This window comes from Phyllobates terribilis, unplaced genomic scaffold (assembly GCF_046119375.1).
Source record: "Phyllobates terribilis strain yellow unplaced genomic scaffold, ASM4611937v1 Scaffold_1__5_contigs__length_1240528914, whole genome shotgun sequence".
Taxonomy (NCBI): Eukaryota; Metazoa; Chordata; class Amphibia; order Anura; family Dendrobatidae; genus Phyllobates; species Phyllobates terribilis.
Genome location: NW_027362761.1, coordinates 610,754,916 through 610,772,306, shown reverse-complemented (window position 1 = coordinate 610,772,306; position 17,391 = coordinate 610,754,916).

Sequence of the window (17,391 nt, the reverse complement as noted above, 5' to 3'; positions counted from 1 at the left end):
GCTGTAGACAGTGCAGCACTACCACCACTAGATGGCGCTGCACCCGGCTCCTCATACACTCAGCTGTAGACAGTTCAGCACTGCCACCACTAGATGGCGCTGCTCCCGGCTCCTCATACTCTCTGCTGTAGACAGTTCAGCACTGCCAGCACTAGATGGCGTTGCACCCAGCTCCTCATACACTCAGCTGTAGACAGTTCAGCTCTGCCACCACTAGATGGCGCTGCTTCCGGCTCCTCTTACACTCAGCTGTAGACAGTTCAGCACTGCCACCACTAGATGGCGCTGCTCCCGGCTCCTCATACTCTCAGCTGTAGACAGTTCAGCACTGCCAGCACTAGATGGCGCTGCACCCAGCTCCTCATACACTCAGCTGTAGACAGTTCAGCTCTGCCACCACTAGATGGCGCTGCTCCCGACTCCTCATACACTCAGCTGTAGACAGTTCAGCGCTGCCACCACTAGATGGCGCTGCTCCCGGCTCCTCATACTCTCTGCTGTAGACAGTTCAGCACTGCCACCACTAGATGGCGTTGCTCCCGACTCCTCATACACTCAGCTGTAGACAGTTCAGCACTGCCACCACTAGATGGCGCTGCTCCCGGCTCCTCATACTCTCAGCTGTAGACAGTTCAGCACTGCCACCACTAGATGGCGCTGCTCCCGGCTCCTCATACACTCAGCTGTAGACAGTTCAGCACTGCCACCACTAGATGGCGCTGCTCCCGACTCCTCATACATTCAGCTGTAGACAGTTCAGCACTGCCACCATTAGATGGCGATGCTCCCCGCTCCTCATACACTCAGCTGTAGACAATTCAGCACTGCCACCACTAGATGGCGCTGCTCCCGACTCCTCATACTCTCCGCTATAGACAGTTCAGCACTGACACCACTAGATGGCGCTGCACCCGGCTCCTCATACACTCAGCTGTAGACAGTTCAGCACTGCCACCACTAGATGGCGCTGCTCCCGACTCCTCATACATTCAGCTGTAGACAGTTCAGCACTGCCACCACTAGATGGCGCTGCTCCCCGCTCCTCATACACTCAGCTGTAGACAATTCAGCACTGCCACCACTAGATGGCGCTGCTCCCGACTCCTCATACTCTCCGCTATAGACAGTTCAGCACTGCCACCACTAGATGGCGCTACACCCGGCTCCTCATACACTCAGATGTAGACAGTTCAGCACTGACACCACTAGATGGCGCTGCTCCCGGCTCCTCATACACTCCGCTGTAGACAGTTCAGCACTGTCACCACTAGATGGCGCTGCTCCCGGCTCCTCATACTCTCTGCTGTAGGCAGTTCAGCACTGCCATCACTAGATGGCGCTGCACCTGGCTCCTCATACACTAAGCTGTAGACAGTTCAGCACTGCCATCACTAGATGGCGCTGCTCCCGGCTCCTCATACACTCCACTGTACACAGTTCAGCACTGACACCACTAGATGGCGCTGCTCCCGTCTCCTCATACACTCAGCTGTAGACAGTTCAGCACTGCCACCACTAGATGGCGCTGCTCCCGGCTCCTCATACACTCCGCTGTAGAAAGTTCAGCACTGCCACCACTAGATGGCGCTGCTCCCGGCTCCTCATACTCTCTGCTGTAGACAGTTCAGCACTGCCACCACTAGATGGCGCAGCTCACGGCTCCTCATACTCTCAGCTGTAGACAGTTCGGCACTGCCACCACTAGATGGCGCTGTTCCCGACTCCTCATACACTCAGCTGTAGACAGTTCAGCACTGCCACTACTAGATGGCGCTGCTCCCGACTCCTCATACGATCAGCTGTAGACAGTGCAGCGCTGCCACCACTAGATGGCGCTTCTCCCGACTCCTCATACACTCAGCTGTAGACAGATAACCACTGCCACCACTAAATCGTGCTGCTCCCGACTCCTCATACACTCAGCTGTAGACAGCTCAGCACTGCCAGCACTCGATGGCGCTGGACCCAGCTCCTCATACACTCAGCTGTAGGCAGTTCAGCACTGCCACCCCAGATGTCGCTGCTCCCGGCTCCTCATACACTCTGCTGTAGACAGTGCAGCCCTGTCACCACTAGATTTCGCTGCTCCCGGCTCCTCATACTCTCTGCTGTAGACAGTTCAGCACTGCCACCACTAGATGGCGCTGCTCCCGGCTCATCATACACTCTACTGTAGACAGTGCAGCCTTGCCACCACCAGATGGCGCTGCACCCGGCTCCTCATACACTCATATGTAGACAGTTCAGCACTGCCACCACTAGATGGCGCTGCTCCCGAGTCCTCATACTCTCTGCTGTAGACAGTGCAGCCCTGCCACCACTAGATGGCCCTGCTCCCGTCTCCTCATACACTCAGCTGTAGACAGTGCAGCACTACCACCACTAGATGGCGCTGCACCCGGCTCCTCATACACTCAGCTGTAGACAGTTCAGCACTGCCACCACTAGATGGCGCTGCTCCCGACTCCTCAAACTCTCCGCTGTAGACAGTTCAGCACTGACACCACTAGATGGCGCTGCACCCGGCTCCTCATACACTCAGCTGTAGACAGTTCAGCACTGCCACCACTAGATGGCGCTGCTCCCGACTCCTCATACTCTCCACTGTAGACTGTTCAGCTCTGCCGTCACTAGATGGCGCTGTTCCCGGCTCCTCATACTCTCTGCTGTAGACAGTTCAGCATTGTCACCACTAGATGGCGCTGCTCCCGGCTCCTCATACTCTCTGCTGTAGACAGTTCAGCACTGCCACCAATAGACGGCGCTGCTCCCGGCTCCGCATACACTCCGCTGTAGACAGTTCAGCACTGCCACCACTAGATGGCGCTGCTCCCGTCTCCTCATACTCTCAGCTGTAGACAGTTCAGCACTGCCAGCACTAGATGGCGCTGCACCCAGCTCCTCATACACTCAGCTGTAGACAGTTCAGCGCTGCCACCACTAGATGGCGCTGCTCCCGGCTCCTCATGCACTCAGCTGTAGACAGTTCAGCGCTGCCACCACTAGATGGCGCTGCTCCCGGCTCCTCATGCACTCAGCTGTAGACAGTTCAGCACTGACACCACTAGATGGCGCTGCTCCCGACTCCTCATACTCTCCGCTGTAGAAAGTTCAGCACTGCCACCACTAGATGGCGCTGCACCCGGCTCCTCATACACTCAGCTGTAGACAGTTCAGCACTGCCACCACTAGATGGCGCTGCTCCCGGCTCCTCATACTCTCTGCTGTAGACAGTTCAGCACTGCCACAACTAGATGGCGCTGCACCCAGCTCCTCATACACTCAGCTGTAGACAGTTTAGCACTGCCAGCACTAGATGGCGCTGCACACAGCTCCTCATACACTCAGCTGTAGACAGTTCAGCACTGCCACCACTAGATGGCGCTGCTCCCGACTCCTCATACACTCAGCTGTAGACAGTTCAGCACTGCCACCACTAGATGGCGCTGCTCCCGGCTCCCCATACTCTCAGCTGTAGACAGTTCAGCACTGCCACCACTAGATGGCGCTGCTCCTGACTCCTCATACTCTCCGCTATAGACAGTTCAGCACTGACACCACTAGATGGCGCTACACCCGGCTCCTCATACAATCAGCTGTAGACAATTCAGCACTGCCACCACTAGATGGCGCTGCTCCCGACTCCTCATACTCTCCGCTATAGACAGTTCAGCACTGACACCACTAGATGGCGCTACACCCGGCTCCTCATACACTCAGCTGTAGACAGTTCAGCACTGACACCACTAGATGGCGCTGCTCACGGCTCCTCATACACTCCGCTGTAGACAGTTCAGCACTGCCACCACTAGATGGCGCTGCTCACGGCTCCTCATACTCTCTGCTGTAGACAGTTCAGCACTGCCACCACTAGATGGCGCTGTTCCCGACTCCTCATACACTCAGCTGTAGACAGTTCAGCACTGCCACCACTAGATGGCGCTGCTCCCGACTCCTCATACAATCAGCTGTAGACATTGCAGCGCTGCCACCACTAGATGGCGCTTCTCCCGACTCCTCATACACTCAGCTGTAGACAGTTAACCACTGCCACCACTAGATCGTGCTGCTCCCGACTCCTCATACTCTCTGCTGTAGACAATGCAGCCCTGCCACCACTAGATGTCGCTGCTCCCGTCTCCTCATACACTCTGCTGTAGACAGTGCAGCCCTGCCACCACTAGATTGCGCTGCTCCCGGCTCCTCATATTCTCTGCTTTAGACAGTTCAGCACTGCCTCCACTAGATAGCGCTGCTCCCGACTCCTCATACACTCAGCTGTAGACAGTTCAGCACTGCCACCACTAGATGGCGCTGCTCCCGGCTCCTCATACTCTCTGCTGTAGACAGTGCAACCCTGCCACCACTAGATGGCGCTGCACCCGGCTCCTCATACACTCAGCTGTAGACAGTTCAGCACTGCCACCACTAGATGGCGCTGCTCCCGCCTCCTCATGCACTCAGCTGTAGAGAGTTCAGCTCTGCCATCACTAGATGGTGCTGCTCCCAGCTCCTCATACAATCAGCTGTAGACAGTTCAGCACTGCCACCACTAGATGGCGCTGCTCCGAGCTCCTCATACACTCTGCTGTATACACTTCAGCACTGCCACCGCTAGATGGCGCTGCACCCGGCTCCTCATACACTCAGCTGTAGACAGTTCAGCACTGCCACCACTAGATGGCGCTGCTCTCGGCTCCTCATACATTCTACTGTAGACAGTGCAGCCCTGCCACCACTAGATGGCGCTGCACCCGGCTCCTCATACACTCATATGTAGACAGTTCAGCACTGCCACCACTAGATGGCGCTGCTCCCGACTCCTCATACTCTCTGCTGTAGACAGTGCTGCCCTGCCACCACTAGATGGCGCTGCTCCCGTCTCCTCATACACTCAGCTGTAGACAGTGCAGCACTACCACCACTAGATGGCGCTGCACCCGGCTCCTCATACACTCAGCTGTAGACAGTTCAGCACTGCCACCACTAGATGGCGCTGCTCCCAACTCCTCATACTCTCCGCTGTAGACAGTTCAGCACTGACACCACTAGATCGCGCTGCACCCGGCTCCTCATACACTCAGCTGTAGACAGTTCAGCACTGCCACCACTAGATGGCGCTGCTCCCGACTCCTCATACTCTCCACTGTAGACAGTTCAGCTCTGCCATCACTAGATGGCGCTGCTCCCTGCTCCTCATACTCTCTGCTGTAGACAATTCAGCACTGTCACCACTAGATGGCGCTGCTCCCGGCTCCTCCTACTCTCTGCTGTAGACAGTTCAGCACTGCCACCACTAGATGGCGTTGCACCCAGCTCCTCATACACTCAGCTGTAGACAGTTCAGCTCTGCCACCACTAGATGGCGCTGCTCCCGGCTCCTCTTACACTCAGCTGTAGACAGTTCAGCACTGCCACCACTAGATGGCGCTGCTCCCGGCTCCTCATACACTCAGCTGCAGACAGTTCACCACTGCTACCACTAGATGTCGCTGCACCCAGCTCCTCATACACTCAGCTGTAGACAGTTCAGCACTGCCACCACTAGATGGCGCTGCTCCCGACTCCTCATACTCTCCGCTGTAGACAGTTCAGCACTGACACCACTAGATGGCGCTGCACCCGGCTCCACATACACTCAGCTGTAGACAATTCAGCACTGCCACCAATAGATGGCGCAGCTCCCGGCTGCTCATACACTCCGCTGTAGACAGTTCAGCACTGCCACCACTAGATGGCGCTGCTCCCGGCTCCTCATACTCTCTGCTGTAGACAGTTCAGCACTGCCAGCACTAGATGGCGCTGCACCCCGCTCCTCATACACTCAGCTGTATTCAGTTCAGCTCTGCCACCACTAGATGGCGCTGCTCCCGGCTCCTCATACACTCAGCTGTAGACAGTTCAGCGCTGCCACCACTAGATGGCGCTGCTCCCGGCTCCTCATACACTCAGCTGTAGACAGTTCAGCACTGACACCACTAGATGGCGCTGCTCCCGACTCCTCATGCTCTCCGCTGTAGACAGTTCAACACTGCCACCACTAGATGGCGCTGCACCCGGCTCCTCATACACTCAGCTGTAGACAGTTCAGCACTACCACCACTAGATGGCGCTGCTCCCGGCTCCTCATACTCTCTGCTGTAGACAGTTCAGCACTGCCACCACTAGATGGCGATGCACCCAGCTCCTCATACACTCAGCTGTAGACAGTTCAGCACTACCACCACTAGATGGCGCTGCTCCCGGCTCCTCATACTCTCTGCTGTAGACAGTTCATCACTGCCACCACTAGATGGCGCTGCTCCCGGCTTCTCATACACTTCGCTGTAGACAGTTCAGCACTGCCAGCACTAGATGGCGCTGCTCCCGGCTCCTCATACACTCCGCTGTAGACAGTTCAGCACTGCCAGCACTAGATGGCGCTGCTCCCGGCTCCTCATACACTCCGCTGTAGACAGTTCATCACTGCCACCACTAGATGGCGCTGCTCCCGTCTCCTCATACACTCTGCTGTAGACAGTGCAGCCCTGCCACCACTAGATGGCGCTGCACCTGGCTCCTCATACTCTCTGCTGTAGACAGTGCAGCCCTGCCACCACTAGATGGCGCTGCTCCCGGCTCCTCATACACTCCGCTGTAGACAGTTAATCAAAGCCACCACTAGATGGCGCTGCTCCCGGCTCCTCATACACTCTGCTGTAGACAGTGCAGCCCTGCCACCACTAGATGGCGCTGCACCTGGCTCCTCATACTCTCTGCTGTAGACAGTGCAGCCTTGCCACCACTAGATGGCGATGCTCCCGACTCCTCATACTCTCTGCTGTAGACAGTTCAGCACTGCCACCACTAGATGGCGCTGCTCCCGGCTCCTCATACACTCCGCTGTAGACAGTTCAGCACTGCCACCACTAGATGGAGCTGCTCCTGGCTCCTCATTATCTCTGCTGTAGACAGTTCAGCACTGACACCACTAGATGGCGCTGCTCCCGGCTCCCCTTACTCTCCGCTGTAGGCAGTTCAGCACTGCCACCACTAGATGGCGCTGTTCCCGGCTCCTCATACACTCAGCTGTAGACAGTTCAGCACTGCCTCCACTAGATGGCGCTGCTCCCGGCTCCTCATACACTCCGCTGTAGACAGTTCAGCACTGCCACCACTTGATGGCGCTTCTCCAGGCTACTCATACACTCCGCTGTAGACAGTTCAGCACTGCCACCACTAGATGGAGCTGCTCCTGATTCCTCATACTCTCCCCTGTAGACAGTGCAGCCCTGCCACCACCAGATGGCGCTGCTCCCGGCTCCTCATATATCCTCATATACTCTGCTGTATACACTTCAGCACTGCCACCAGTAGATGGCGCTGCACCCGGCTCCTCATACACTCAGCTGTAGACAGTTCAGCACTGCCACCACTAGATGGCGCTGCTCCCGGCTCCTCATACACTCCACTGTAGACAGTTCAGCACTGACACCACTAGATGGCGCTGCTCCCGGCTCCTCATACTCTCTGATGTAGACAGTTCAGCACTGGCACCACTAGATGGCGCTGCTCGCGTCTCCTCATACTCTCTGCTGTAGACAGTTCAGCACTGCCACCACTAGATGATGCTGCTCCCGGCTCCTCATACATTCAGCTGTACACAGTTCAGCACTGCCACCACTAGATGGCGCTGTTCCTGGCTCCTCATACTCTCTGCTGTAGACAGTTCAGCACTGCCACCACTAGATGACGCTGCTCCCGGCTCCTCATACACTCAGCTGTAGACAATTCAGCACTGCCACCACTAGATGATGCTGCTCCCGGATCCTCATACATTCAGCTGTAGTCAGTTCAGCACTGCCACCACTAGATGGCGCTGCTCCTGGTTCCTCATACTCTCAGCTGTAGACAGTTCAGCACTGCCACCACTAGATGGCGCTGCTCCCGGCTCCACATACACTCAGCTGTAGACAGTTCAGCGCTGCCACCAATAGATGGCGCTGCTTCAGGCTCCTCATACACTCAGCTGTAGACAGTTCAGCACTGCCACCACTAGATGGCGCTGCTCCCGGCTCCTCATACTCTCAGCTGTAGACAGTTCAACACTGTCACCACTAGATGGCGCTGCACCCAGCTCCTCATACACTCAGCTGTAGACAGTTCAGCTCTGCCACCACTAGATGGCGCTGCTCCCGGCTCCTCATACACTCAGCTGTAGACAGTTCAGCGCTGCCACCACTAGATGGGGCTGCTCCCGACTCCTCATACTCTCCGCTGTAGAGAGTTCAGCACTGACACCACTAGATGGCGCTGCTCCCGACTGCTCATACACTCAGCTGTAGACAGTTCAGCACTGCCACCACTATATGGCGCTGCTCCCGGCTCCTCATAATCTCAGCTGTAGACAGTTCAGCACTGCCACCACTAGATGGCACTGCACCCAGCTCCTCATACACTCAGCTGTAGACAGTTCAGCACTGACAGCACTAGATGGCGCTGCACCCAGCTCCTCATACACTCAGCTGTAGACAGTTCAGCACTGCCACCTCTAGATGGCGCTACTCCCGACTCCTCATACATTCAGCTGTAGACAGTTCAGCACTGCCACCACTAGATGGCGCTGCACCCGGCTCCTCATACACTCAGCTGTAGACAGTTCAGCACTGCCACCACTAGATGGCGCTGCTCCCGGCTCCTCATACTCTCTGCTGTAGACAGTTCAGCACTGCCAGCACTAGATGGCGCTGCACCCAGCTCCTCATACACTCAGCTGTAGACAGTTCAGCACTGCCACCATTAGTTCGCGCTGCTCCCGACTCCTCATACACTCAGCTGTAGACAGTTCAGCACTGCCACCACTAGATGGCGCTGCTCCTGGCTCCTCATACTCTCAGCTGTAGACAGTTCAGCACTGCCACCACTAGATGGCGCTGCTCCCGACTCCTCATACACTCAGCTGTAGATAGTTCAGCACTGCCAGCACTGGATGGCGCTGCTCCCGTCTCCTCATACACTCCGCTGTAGACAGTTCAGCACTGTCACCACTAGATGGCGCTGCTCCCGGCTCCTCATACTCTCTGCTGTAGACAGTTCAGCACTGCCATCACTAGATGGCGCTGCACCCGGCTCCTCATACACTCAGCTGTAGACAGTTCAGCACTGCCACCACTAGATGGCGCTGCTCCCGGCTCCTCATACTCTCTGCTGTAGACAGTTCATGACTGCCACCACTAGATGGCGCTGCTCCCGGCTCCTCATACACTTCGCTGTAGACAGTTCAGCACTGCCAGCACTAGATGGCGCTGCTCCCGGCTCCTCATACACTCCGCTGTAGACAGTTCAGCACTGCCAGCACTAGATGGCGCTGCTCCCGGCTCCTCATACACTCCGCTGTAGACAGTTCATCACTGCCACCACTAGATGGCGCTGCTCCCGTCTCCTCATACACTCTGCTGTAGACAGTGCAGCCCTGCCACCACTAGATGGCGCTGCACCTGGCTCCTTATACTCTCTGCTGTAGACAGTGCAGCCCTGCCACCACTAGATGGCGCTGCTCCCGGCTCCTCATACACTCCGCTGTAGACAGTTAATCAAAGCCACCACTAGATGGCGCTGCTCCCGGCTCCTCATACACTCTGCTGTAGACAGTGCAGCCCTGCCACCACTAGATGGCGCTGCACCTGGCTCCTCATACTCTCTGCTGTAGACAGTGCAGCCCTGCCACCACTAGATGGCGATGCTCCCGACTCCTCATACTCTCTGCTGTAGACAGTTCAGCACTGCCACCACTAGATGGCGCTGCTCCCGGCTCCTCATACACTCCGCTGTAGACAGTTCAGCACTGCCACCACTAGATGGAGCTGCTCCTGGCTCCTCATTATCTCTGCTGTAGACAGTTCAGCACTGACACCACTAGATGGCGCTGCCCCCGCCTCCTCATACACTCACTGTAGACAGTGCAGCACTGCCACCACTAGATGGAGCTGCTCCTGGCTCCTCATACAATCACTGTAGACAGTTCAGCACTGACACCACTAGATGGCGCTGCTCCCGGCTCCCCTTACTCTCCGCTGTAGGCAGTTCAGCACTTCCACCACTAGATGGCGCTGTTCCCGGCTCCTCATACACTCAGCTGTAGACAGTTCAGCACTGCCTCCACTAGATGGCGCTGCTCCCGGCTCCTCATACACTCCGCTGTAGACAGTTCAGCACTGCCACCACTTGATGGCACTTCTCCAGGCTCCTCATACACTCCGCTGTAGACAGTTCAGCACTGCCACCACTAGATGGAGCTGCTCCTGATTCCTCATACTCTCCCCTGTAGACAGTGCAGCCCTGCCACCACCAGATGGCGCTGCTCCCGGCTCCTCATATATCCTCATATACTCTGCTGTATACACTTCAGCACTGCCACCAGTAGATGGCGCTGCACCCGGCTCCTCATACACTCAGCTGTAGACAGTTCAGCACTGCCACCACTAGATGGCGCTGCTCCCGGCTCCTCATACACTCCACTGTAGACAGTTCAGCACTGACACCACTAGATGGCGCTGCTCCCGGCTCCTCATACTCTCTGATGTAGACAGTTCAGCACTGGCACCACTAGATGGCGCTGCTCGCGTCTCCTCATACTCTCTGCTGTAGACAGTTCAGCACTGCCACCACTAGATGATGCTGCTCCCGGCTCCTCATACATTCAGCTGTAGACAGTTCAGCACTGCCACCACTAGATGGCGCTGTTCCTGGCTCCTCATACTCTCTGCTGTAGACAGTTCAGCACTGCCACCACTAGATGACGCTGCTCCCGGCTCCTCATACACTCAGCTGTAGACAATTCAGCACTGCCACCACTAGATGATGCTGCTCCCGGCTCCTCATACATTCAGCTGTAGTCAGTTCAGCACTGCCACCACTAGATGGCGCTGCTCCTGGTTCCTCATACTCTCAGCTGTAGACAGTTCAGCACTGCCACCACTAGATGGCGCTGCTCCCGGCTCCACATACACTCAGCTGTAGACAGTTCAGCGCTGCCACCAATAGATGGCGCTGCTTCCGGCTCCTCATACACTCAGCTGTAGACAGTTCAGCACTGCCACCACTAGATGGCGCTGCTCCCGGCTCCTCATACTCTCAGCTGTAGACAGTTCAACACTGCCACCACTAGATGGCGCTGCACCCAGCTCCTCATACACTCAGCTGTAGACAGTTCAGCTCTGCCACCACTAGATGGCGCTGCTCCCGGCTCCTCATACACTCAGCTGTAGACAGTTCAGCGCTGCCACCACTAGATGGGGCTGCTCCCGACTCCTCATACTCTCCGCTGTAGAGAGTTCAGCACTGACACCACTAGATGGCGCTGCTCCCGACTGCTCATACACTCAGCTGTAGACAGTTCAGCACTGCCACCACTAGATGGCGCTGCTCCCGGCTCCTCATAATCTCAGCTGTAGACAGTTCAGCACTGCCACCACTAGATGGCACTGCACCCAGCTCCTCATACACTCAGCTGTAGACAGTTCAGCACTGACAGCACTAGATGGCGCTGCACCCAGCTCCTCATACACTCAGCTGTAGACAGTTCAGCACTGCCACCTCTAGATGGCGCTACTCCCGACTCCTCATACATTCAGCTGTAGACAGTTCAGCACTGCCACCACTAGATGGCGCTGCACCCGGCTCCTCATACACTCAGCTGTAGACAGTTCAGCACTGTCACCACTAGATGGCGCTGCTCCCGGCTCCTCATACTCTCTGCTGTAGACAGTTCAGCACTGCCATCACTAGATGGCGCTGCACCCGGCTCCTCATACACTCAGCTGTAGACAGTTCAGCACTGCCACCACTAGATGGCGCTGCTCCCGGCTCCTCATACACTCCGCTGTAGACAGTTCAGCACTGTCACCACTAGATGGCGCTGCTCCCTGCTCCTCATACTCTCTGCTGTAGACAGTTCAGCACTGCCATCACTAGATGGCGCTGCACCTGGCTCCTCATACACTCAGCTGTAGATAGTTCAGCACTGCCACCACTAGATGGCGCTGCTCCCGACTCCTCATACTCTCTGCTGTAGACAGTGCAGCCCTGCCACCACTAGATGGCGCTGCACCCGGCTCCTCATACACTCAGCTGTAGACAGTTCAGCACTGCCACCACTAGATGGCGCTGCTCCCAGCTCCTCATACACTCAGCTGTAGACAGTTCAGCACTGCCACCACTAGATGGCGCTGCTCCCTGCTCCTCATACAATCAGCTGTAGACAGTTCAGCACTGCCACCACTAGATGGCGCTGCTCCTGACTCCTCATACTCTCTGCTGTAGACAGTGCAGCCCTGCCACCACTAGATGGCGCTGCACCCGGCTCCTCATACACTCAGCTGCAGACAGTTCAGCACTGCCACCACTAGATGGCGTTGCTCCTGGCTCCTCATACACTCAACTGTAGACAGTTTAGCTCTGCCACCACTAGATGGTGCTGCTCCCGTCTCCTCATACAATCAGCTGTAGACAGTTCAGCACTGCCACCACTAGATGGCGCTGCTCCCATCTCCTCATACACTCTGCTGTATACACTTCAGCACTGTCACCACTAGATGGCGCTGCACCCGGCTCCTCATACACTCTACTGTAGACAGTTCAGCACTGCCACCACTAGATGGCGCTGCTCCCGGCTCTTCATACGCTCAACTGTAGACAGTTCAGCTCTGCCACTACTAGATGGCACTGCTCCCGGCTCCTCATACACTCAGCTGTAGACAGTTCAGCACTGCCACCACTAGATGGCGATGCTCCCGGCTCCTCATACACTCTGCTGTAGACAGTGCAGCCCTGTCACCACTAGATGGCGCTGCACCTGGCTCCTCATACTCTCTGCTGTAGACAGTGCAGCCCTGCCACCACTAGATGGCGCTGCTCCCGGCTCCTCATACACTCTGCTGTATACACTTCAGCACTGCCACCACTAGATGGCTCTGCACCCGGCTCCTCATACACTCAGCTGTAGACAGTTCAGCACTGCCACCACTAGATGGCGCTGCTCCCGGCTCCTCATACACTCAGCTGTAGACAGTTCAGCACTGTCACCACTAGATGTCGCTGCACCCGGCTCCTCATACTCTCTGCTGTAGACAGTTCAGCCCTGCCACCACTAGATGGCGCTGCACCCGGCTCCTCATACTCTCTGCTGTAGACAGTTCAGCACTGCCATCACTAGATGGCGCTGCACCTGGCTCCTCATACACTCAGCTGTAGACAGTTCAGCACTGCCACCACTAGATGGCGCTGCTCCCGACTCCTCATACTCTCTGCTGTAGACAGTGCAGCCCTGCCACCACTAGATGGCGCTGCACCCGGCTCCTCATACACTCAGCTGTAGACAGTTCAGCACTGCCACCACTAGATGGCGCTGCTCCCGGCTCCTCATACACTCAGCTGTAGACAGTTTAGCACTGCCACCACTAGATGGCGCTGCTCCCGGCTCCTCATACAATCAGCTGTAGACAGTTCAGCACTGCCAACACTAGATGGCGCTGCTCCCGACTCCTCATACTCTCTGCTGTAGACAGTGCAGCCATGCCACCACTAGATGGCGCTGCACCCGGCTCCTCATACACTTAGCTGTAGACAGTTCAGCACTGCCACCACTAGATGGCGCTGTTCCCGGCTCCTCATACACTCAGCTGTAGACAGTTCAGCTCTGCCACCACTAGATGGTGCTGCTCCCGGCTCCTCATACACTCTGCTGTAGACAGTGCAGCCCTGCCACCACTAGATGGCGCTGCACCTGGCTCCTCATACTCTCTGCTGTAAACAGTGCAGCCCTGCCACCACTAGATGGTGCTGCACCCGGCTCCTCATACATTCATATGTAGACAGTTCAGCACTGCCACCACTAGATGGCGCTGCTCCCGACTCCTCATACTCTCTGCTGTAGACAGTGCAGCCCTGCCACCACTAGATGGCGCTGCTCCCGGCTCCTCATACACTCTGCTGTATGCACTTCAGCACTGCCACCACAACATGGCGCTGCACCCGGCTCCTCATACACTCAGCTGTAGACAGTTCAGCACTGCCACCACAAGCTGGCGCTGCACCCGACTCCTCATACTCTCTGCTGTAGACAGTGCAGCCCTGCCACCACTAGATGGCGCTGCTCCCGGCTCCTCATACACTCTGCTGTATACACTTCAGCACTGCCACCACTAGATGGCGCTGCTCCCGGCTCCTCATACTCTCTGCTGTAGACAGTTCATCACTGCCACCACTAGATGGCGCTGCACCCGGCTCCTCATACACTCAGCTGTAGACAGTTCAGCACTGCCACCACAAGATGGCGCTGCTCCCGATTCCTCATACTATCTGCTGTTGACAGTGCAGCCCTGCCACCACTAGATGGCGCTGCACCCGGCTCCTCATACACTCAGCTGTAGACAGTTCAGCACTGCCACCACCCGGCTCCTCATACACTCAGCTGTAGACAGTTCAGCACTGCCACCACTAGATGGCGATGCTCCCGGCTCCTCATACACTCTGCTGTAGACAGTGCAGCCCTGCCACCACTAGATGGCGCTGCACCTGGCTCCTCATACTCTCTGCTGTAGACAGTGCAGCCCTGCCACCACTAGATGGCGCTGCTCCCGGCTCCTCATACACTCTGCTGTATACACTTCAGCACTGCCACCACTAGATGGCGCTGCACCCGGCTCTTCATACACTCAGCTGTAGACAGGTCAGCACTGCCACCACTAGATGGCGCTGCTCCCGGCTCCTCATACACTCAGCTGTAGACAGTTCAGCACTGTCACCACTAGATGTCGCTGCACCCGGCTCCTCATACTCTCTGCTGTAGACAGTTCAGCCCTGCCACCACTAGATGGCGCTGCACCCGGCTCCTCATACTCTCTGCTGTAGACAGTTCAGCACTGCCATCACTAGATGGCGCTGCTCCCGGCTCCTCATACTCTCTGCTGTAGACAGTTCAGCACTGCCATCACTAGATGGCGCTGCACCTGGCTCCTCATACACTCAGCTGTAGACAGTTCAGCACTGCCACCACTAGATGGCGCTGCTCCCGACTCCTCATACTCTCTGCTGTAGACAGTGCAGCCCTGCCACCACTAGATGGCGCTGCACCCGGCTCCTCATACACTCAGCTGTAGACAGTTCAGCACTGCCACCACTAGATGGCGCTGCTCCCGGCTCCTCATACACTCAGCTGTAGACAGTTTAGCACTGCCACCACTAGATGGCGCTGCTCCCGGCTCCTCATACAATCAGCTGTAGACAGTTCAGCACTGCCAACACTAGATGGCGCTGCTCCCGACTCCTCATACTCTCTGCTGTAGACAGTGCAGCCCTGCCACCACTAGATGGCGCTGCACCCGGCTCCTCATACACTTAGCTGTAGACAGTTCAGCACTGCCACCACTAGATGGCGCTGTTCCCGGCTCCTCATACACTCAGCTGTAGACAGTTCAGCTCTGCCACCACTAGATGGTGCTGCTCCTGGCTCCTCATACACTCTGCTGTAGACAATGCAGCCTTGCCACCACTAGATGGCGCTGCACCTGGCTCCTCATACTCTCTGCTGTAAACAGTGCAGCCCTGCCACCACTAGATGGTGCTGCACCCGGCTCCTCATACATTCATATGTAGACAGTTCAGCACTGCCACCACTAGATGGCGCTGCTCCCGACTCCTCATACTCTCTGCTGTAGACCAGGGTTCCCCAACTCCAGTCCTCAAGGCCCACCAACAGGTCATGTTTTCAGGATTTCCTTAGTATTACACAGGTGATAATTCCATCACCTGCACAGGCAATAATTCCATCACCTGTGCAATGCTAAGGAAATCCTGAAAACATGACCTGTTGGTGGGCCTTGAGGACTGGAGTTGGGGAACCCTGCTGTAGACAGTGCAGCCCTGCCACCACTAGATGGCGCTGCTCCCGGCTCCTCATACACTCAGCTGTATACACTTAAGCACTGCCACCACTAGATGGCGCTGTACCCGGCTCCTCATACACTCAGCTGTAGACAGTTCAGCACTGCCACCACAAGATGGCACTGCACCCGACTCCTCATACTCTCTGCTGTAGACAGTGCAGCCCTGCCACCACTAGATGGCGCTGCTCCCGGCTCCTCATACACTCTGCTGTAGACAGTTCAGCACTGCCACCACTAGGTGGCGCTGCTCCCGGCTCCTCATACACTCAGCTGTAGACAGTTCAGCTCTGCCACCACTAGATGGCGCTGCTCCCGGCTCCTCATACACTGAGCTGTAGACAGTTCAGCACTGCCACCACTAGATGGCGATGCTCCCGGCTCCTCATACACTCTGCTGTAGACAGTGCAGCCCTGCCACCACTAGATGGCGCTGCACATGGCTCCTCATACTCTCTGCTGTAGACAGTGCAGCCCTGCCACCACTAGATGGCGCTGCACCTGGCTCCTCATACTCTCTGCTGTAGACAGTTCAGCACTGCCAACACTAGATGGCGCTGCTCCCGACTCCTCATACTCTCTGCTGTAGACAGTGCAGCCCTGCCACCACTAGATGGCGCTGCACCCGGCTCCTCATACACTCAGCTGTAGACAGTTCAGCACTGCCACCACTAGATGACGCTGCTCCCGGCTCCTCATACACTCAGCTGTAGACAGTTCAGCTCTGCCACCACTAGATGGCGCTGCTCCCGGCTCCTCATACTCTCTGCTGTAGACAGTTCAGCACTGCCACCACTAGATGGCGCTGCTCCCAGCTCCTCATACACTCTGCTGTATACACTTCAGCACTGCCACCACTAGATGGCGCTGCACCCGGCTCCTCATACACTCAGCTGTAGACAGTTCAGCACTGCCACCACTAGATGGCGATGCTCCCGGCTCCTCATACACTCTGTTGTAGACAGTGCAGCCCTGCCACCACTAGATGGCGCTGCACCTGGCTCCTCATACTCTCTGCTGTAGACAGTGCAGCCCTGCCACCACTAGATGGTGCTGCACCCGGCTCCTCATACACTCATATGTAGACAGTTTAGCACTGCCACCACTAGATGGCGCTACTCCCGACTCCTCATACTCTCTGCTGTAGACAGTGCAGCCCTGCCACCACTAGATGGTGCTGCTCCCGGCTCCTCATACCCTCTGCTGTATACACTTCAGCACTGCCACCACTAGATGGCGCTGCACCCGGCTCCTCCTACACTCTGCTGTAGACAGTTCAGCACTGCCACCACTAGATGGCGCTGCTCCCGGCTACTCATACTCTCTGCTGTAGACAGTGCAGCCCTGCCACCACTAGATGGCGCTGCACCCGGCTCCTCATACACTCAGCTGTAGACAGTTCAGCACTGCCACCACTAGATGGCGCTGCTCCCGACTCCTCATACTCTCTGCTGTAGACAGTGCAGCCCTG